Genomic DNA, 6,269 nt, shown 5'->3' with positions numbered 1-6,269 from the left:
GCCTCGCCTTACCCCGGTTTCGGTCCAATCAACACATGTTGACTAGGCCAACTCGTCCAGTCAGCACACCATGTCAACATTTGTCGAAAATTTGTAGATTTAAATGTGATGATTCTCTAAATCTGCTTGTTCAGGTTTAACTTTTTAGTTTTTATTTTTCCTAGGTAAAAGTGATCTAAACACTCTTATATTTCTTTACAGAGGGGGTACATGACTATTTTATGAGTTGTATGTCATTTTTTTCTGAAACATGAACATTTTTGTAAGACTAGCAAACATGTCCGTGCGTTGCAACGGAAGAAAAAAATGCATGCTTTTAGTATAATATAAGCACAACTTAAGATCCCTCCATAGGTTCACCTTATATATTTCAACATTGCCCACATTCGTGTTGTCGCTTATTCTCTTTCCTGCCAACCATGGTCGTGTTGTCCACCTGATCGTAATGTTTCTGAACATGGCCAATCTCAAGGTGATGGTCTTGGCCACTATCTAAACTCTAAACCCACACACACTTGCCATTGAACAACATTGTCGCAAGTGAATGTCTAACAGTTCTAAACTAATCTCGTCGAGCGGCCCTTCCCGAGCTACGACTTGCACCTAGTACATACACCGTCTGTCCGTCTTTCATACGCCCATTCACTTTTAAATTGTATATTTTTTTCAAAATGCATCGACTTTCTTTCTGAAATGCATAAATACTTTTTAAATCACATGGACTTTTCTAAAGAGCATGAATTTCTTTAATTACAAAATATTTGTAACATTGAACACTTCTTAGAATTACATGAACAATTTTTTTGAGAAAAAGTTGAATAATTTTCAATTGGTGTGAGCATTTTTTGATATATGAACGATATTCATAAAACTACATAAACATTCTAAAATTCATGAACAATTTTTAAAAACTAGATGGCATTTTTTTAAAGGCACAACCACATAAAATTAGAACATGCGTAAATTGAATTTTGGATGTGTGGCAAATGATCAGATTACACGTCCACACGTCTAATTTTTTTCTTGCTATAGTGAACCGGAGGAGAGCTATTCTCAAAGATCTACTCTAGTTGTGCCCTGAGCCTGTGCAATTTTCTCGTTCGTGACTACGTGGCTCGGTAAGGAAAAAAAAGGCACCACGTGAAGTGCTACACGAAGGATATTTTGCGTTAACCGGTCAAAATACCCATGGTCTTGCGAAGCAAACCGTACAGCGCCGGAGCATAGTGCGGCTGCCAGTGTCCTCGCCACGCACGCCCCCGTTAGGCCTTGTACAATGGTAGGTGCTTAGAGAGGTGCTTAGAAAAATAAACCGAGTTTTTCTGAAGCACGGGTGCCTATTTCTATAGGAGAGACGCTTAATTAAGCGTCTATCCTGTACAAATAAGCACCGGTGCTTAAGGAAAGCCTGATTTATTTTTCTAAGCACCTCCTCTAAGCACCTCCCATTCTACAAGGCCTTAGGCGCCCCTTGCGTTCGGTGTTTACTCCTGGGCCGGCCCAGTCGCTATTGCAAGTCGAGGAACGTCTGACTTACAGACAGGATATATACATACATTAGTACCACCTTGGATATAGAAAATAATAGAAACAGACAACGGACGACGGACGGACGAAAAACGGATGAAATTACGGTGGTAAGAAGCAATAGCCCCTTTATTATTAGGTAAAAATAAAGATAAAGATAAAGATAAAGAGTAAAGATAAAGATAAAGATAAAGATAAACATCGAAATTACCTCTGGCCCGGAGCCAGAGGAGGGTCGTCGACACAATGCCAACCCTAGTGGTGGGACACTTCGAAGGTTTATTTCATATATAAGAATATTTTTTAAATATGCGGAAATTTTATCAAGGCACATGAACTTTTATTTTCACATGTGAACTTTTTCTAACAATACATGAACATTCATCTTTTTCCATACGAGAACTAAGAAAACACATAAAAACCGCAAACATTTAATTTTAATACACGTGTATTCTTTTGCAACATACGAACATTTTTCCGGCACACAATAGCATGTACCCCGTAAAACAATAAAAATTTAAAAATGCATGGACATTTTTTGAAACACATGACATCTTTTGTACACCACCTGAATATTTAATTATTTATTAAAACGGCTATATGAAATTTCAAGATAAATAGTGGAGTATCTTTTAAAGATTTATATAAAAAATCTTTTGAGAAACAAAAACTAGTGGTGGCCCAAACTTGCTAGTGCCATCACGACGTTCGAGGCCGGCACGCCCATTTACGGTGACCCATCTTCTTCAGTCCGTCCGTCCCTCCCCCCCCACACCATACACACACACACACACACACACACACACAGGGATCAGGTGACATGCACCTTTGCATGTCACCGTGTGACTTGCGGCCTAAATTTATGTTTAAACATTGTAAAATAATTTGAAAAAATCATGCATGTTCATAGCACATATTAAAATAATTCCTAAAAATTCAGATCAAAATTCGAAACATACATCAAGAAGCAAAAAAGAGAAATCTGTTATGAATAGTTGCGAATGGTTCTCTGTATACTATTCACATACGAGTTTCTCTTTTTTGCTTCTTGATGTATGCGTCGCCAAATAAATAGGTTCACACTGAGCACATGAGTCTTGTCTTGAGGAGTTGCTTGCGTCAATTACTCAATTCTAGTTTGTTTCTTTGTATTTGCTTCGTTCGTTTGTTATTCAGGCTCTGCCACCTATGGCGGTAGTTTAGTTTAATGATGTGGCTCGTAGCTTCTCTGTTTCTTGCTAGCAATGTAGGGATAGATAAGGTGGTAGATACTTCAATTAATCTCCATTCTTATAAGGAACACACAAGTATTGGATGGGTACAGTAAATGCCCAAAGTTCGTCAGTATATTCTTTGTAATTAGTGCTGCCAGTGTGATCTCAATCTTTTCACATGCTTTATTCTGATATATGTACCATAAGTTTTAGTCCAGCTTTTTGGTTGTTTTCTGAACCTTGACATTACCTGATTGGTACAGCTGAATTTGCTCGATGGACGACCTACCGGAGGCTGTGCTGACAGAGATTGTCAAGAAGATCACCAGGACAAGTGATCTGAATTCTCTTTCCCTTGTGTCAAAGGGGCTCTACATGATAGAAGGGAGTCAAAGGGGTGCTATCCGCGTTGGTTCTGGTCTTTGCACTGCTACAGAAGCATTAACATCACTGTGTGCCAGGTTCACAAATTTGCGGAAATTGGAAATCGATTACTCTGGTTGGATGCCTGGACATGGAAATCAGTTGGACAACAAAGGCCTTTTTGTATTTTCATCTCAGTGTTCCTCGCTGATTGACCTCACCTTAAGCTTCTGCTCACACATCGATGACTCTGGGCTTGGTTGTTTAACGCATTGCAAGAAATTGGTGTCTCTCAAGCTGAACTCCACACCACAAATAACTTCGGTTGGGCTTTTCTCAGTTGCAGTTGGTTGCACAAGTCTATCTGCTCTCCACCTTATTGACTGTGAGAAAATCGACAGTGTAGAGTGGCTGGAATACTTTGGCAGGGATGGATCGTTGGAAGAGCTTGTAGTGAAGAATTGCAAAGGAATCAATCATCAGGACTTCCTAAAGTTTGGTTCAGGATGGATGAAGCTCCAGAAGTTTGAGTTTGAGAGGAAAAGAGGAATATATGATTTTTCTTTAGGTTGTGACTACTATGATCCATCGTACAATGCTCACTCATGGATATATATGATTTCTGCTGTGAGAGTTTGAAGAATTTAAGGTTGGCACATATTAAAACCTGGCCAGAAATAGGACTTCGTGTTGTCCTAGGGAAATGTAAAGCATTGGAGAACCTTTGGCTTGAGTATGTTCGTGCACTAAATGACAATGACATGATTGCATTATCCCGGAGCTGCAGCAACCTTAAAAGCATCTCACTTTGGCTCAACCTGCAGCGCCATTGTAGCGAAGACGGCTATTGTGAAACCAGGACGTCATTTACTGATAACAGCCTTTATGCTCTAGCCCTCAACTGTCCTATGCTTCAGATCGTAGACCTCCGATTTACAGGATGTTCCCGTGACTGGCCATCAAAAATAGGATTCACACAGGAGGGTTTTCTGGCACTCATTCAGTCCTGCCCAATTCGTGTTCTCGTGCTAAACACCGCCAACTTCTTTGATGACAAGGGGATGAAGGCCCTCTCATCCTCACTACATCTAGAGACACTCGAGCTTATATTGTGTCATTGGGTAACTGATGCTGGGATGTGATTCATTGCGCACACCCCATGCTTGAGTAATCTCACACTTCGGGCATGCCATAAAGTTACTGATGTTGGAGTGGCTGAACTGGGACGTGCACATAAGTTAGAGTCTTTGGTCATTGAGCATTGTGGTAGGGTCTCTCTGCAAGCTGCACAGGGTGTTACCAAGTCAGTTCACTACTCCAGTAAGTGTTCAGATGCCCTTATGAAGAAAATTGGTTTGATTGATGAGTATTGATGAAGTGGTCTCCAAAAATTTCATTAAGTTTTTGACTGTGCACCATTGGACAAGGCTGTGTGGTGCATCATCCGACCTAGATTCACTCGTCTGAACTTTTGTTGCCTTCTACCTTTGCTGCAACTATTTTCCTTTATGACAGTCTAATGATGAATTCTGGAAGGCAGCTGATGAATGAAACTTTAATAGTAGGCACCACTTGTGTATTACTATCAACCGTAATTCTGGTTGCTTAATTTCTACTCTCTATAGCCGTTTCGAAACCGGCATAAGTAGGCCCCAAGTTTCCCTGTTTTTGCATGGAGGCACTATATGACCGCTTGGTGTTATTTGTATTATTTAAGCAAGTATCATGAACCCTCTTTTATTGCAGAAGTGATTTCGGAGACAATATATTATATATCTGCCTGCTATGTTCGTGTGGCAATTTTGGTATGGAATTAATGTAGTAATAATAGTCCCAAGTTTTCGATGGACATGTACAAAGGCGGCATGCTTGTTTTGTTGATATCCTCTATTGGAGGATGTCTTTTATTGCTTCTCAAAAGAATAGTGCTAGTTACTAGCATAAATATGGATGTTTAGATTCCAAAATGCCCTGAAGTTAAGGAACAACTGAAACTTGAGCAACTACTGAAGGCATATAACATAGTCCCTTTCTAACTTTTTATAAGACGTTTTTAGAGTCCTTTACAGTGTCAAAAACGTCTTGTATTAAGTAACAGTGTACTAATTAAAAGGTAATCACATCTCTGGACATCCAGCACTCAACAACATTTTGTTCTTACCTTTTTGAGGGGGTCGCATCCCTTTTTACCTATCAAGAGTGTATGAAAATAGCAGAAATTAAGACACCATTTGAGGGATGAGATATTGAGATTCATTTGGTTGTCTGTCTAGTACAAAGATCCTGAAATTGTAAACCGCTCAAAGGGTTCTGATTTTCTGAATCCTTTTATTTTAGTAATAACAAGACAGATCGCTGCTAGTTATGCATTCAATGCAGACGTAAATTCTGAAACGAAGGTAATTTAGAGAGGGAGCTTGTTCACAAATCACAAGAGCAACGTTGCTCCTTTACAAATTACTGGAGCTCATCAAGATGCTAACATTGCTGGCTATATACTTTGTGTTGTACTTTATGCTTAAGGTAAAATGAAACATGTGCCTTTCCCTTGTTTAAAATAAAGGGAGATATTTTTTTTACATTACCTCCTGCTGATCATGGAATATTTACTACTCCCTGTGGTACATATTAATTGTCACTACTTTAGCAAAGTTGGCGGGAGTAGTTTGTTTCTGTTTGTAATTAGTTGAGAGTGTTTAACTTCTGTGTTGGCCTGACCAAGGAGCTCGTCCAGAAGACCAAATATAAGAGAAATTTAGGAGTGTTTCTTTTGCCTGCATCCACCGCAACCACTGCAAAATTGTTGTTTGGTTACATGTAGAAAAGGATGGGCAGACCCGATGCCCTTAAAACAACCCTCAACCAGGCTATGAGGGAATGCCAAATCGGACACTTCAGTGATCGAGACCCACATGGGCGCTGTTACGTCGCATTGCTATGGGCCAAATGGGCCAGTTAAGTACAAGGTACATATGCAAATAAACCCCTATATAAGGGAGAAGCCACACAACACTATATCACTTGACACCCCCCCCTCAAACTTAGGGTGGGTCTACAACACTGAGTTTGGAAAGAAAAAAGTTGTGTTGAGCTCGGGTTTGTGCCTTCGTGAAGAAATTTGCAAGTTGGAGCTCGGAGGGCACGAATTGGAGAGCCACAATCTGG

The 6,269-nt window shown here is 40.0% G+C and overlaps 1 pseudogene; it reads left to right on the top strand.

Moving 5' to 3' along the window:
- The first annotated feature begins 3,017 nt into the window (after positions 1-3,017).
- Positions 3,018-4,477, top strand: LOC125516547 (F-box/LRR-repeat protein 14-like; annotated as a pseudogene).
- The last annotated feature ends 1,792 nt before the right edge of the window (positions 4,478-6,269 follow it).

The sequence above is a fragment of the Triticum urartu genome, chromosome 6A, assembly GCF_056163025.1.
Source record: "Triticum urartu cultivar PI428250 chromosome 6A, HENAU_Tu73, whole genome shotgun sequence".
Lineage (NCBI taxonomy): Eukaryota > Viridiplantae > Streptophyta > Magnoliopsida > Poales > Poaceae > Triticum > Triticum urartu.
Note: the sequence above shows the minus strand (reverse complement) of the source record. Positions and strands in the feature narration are given on the sequence as shown.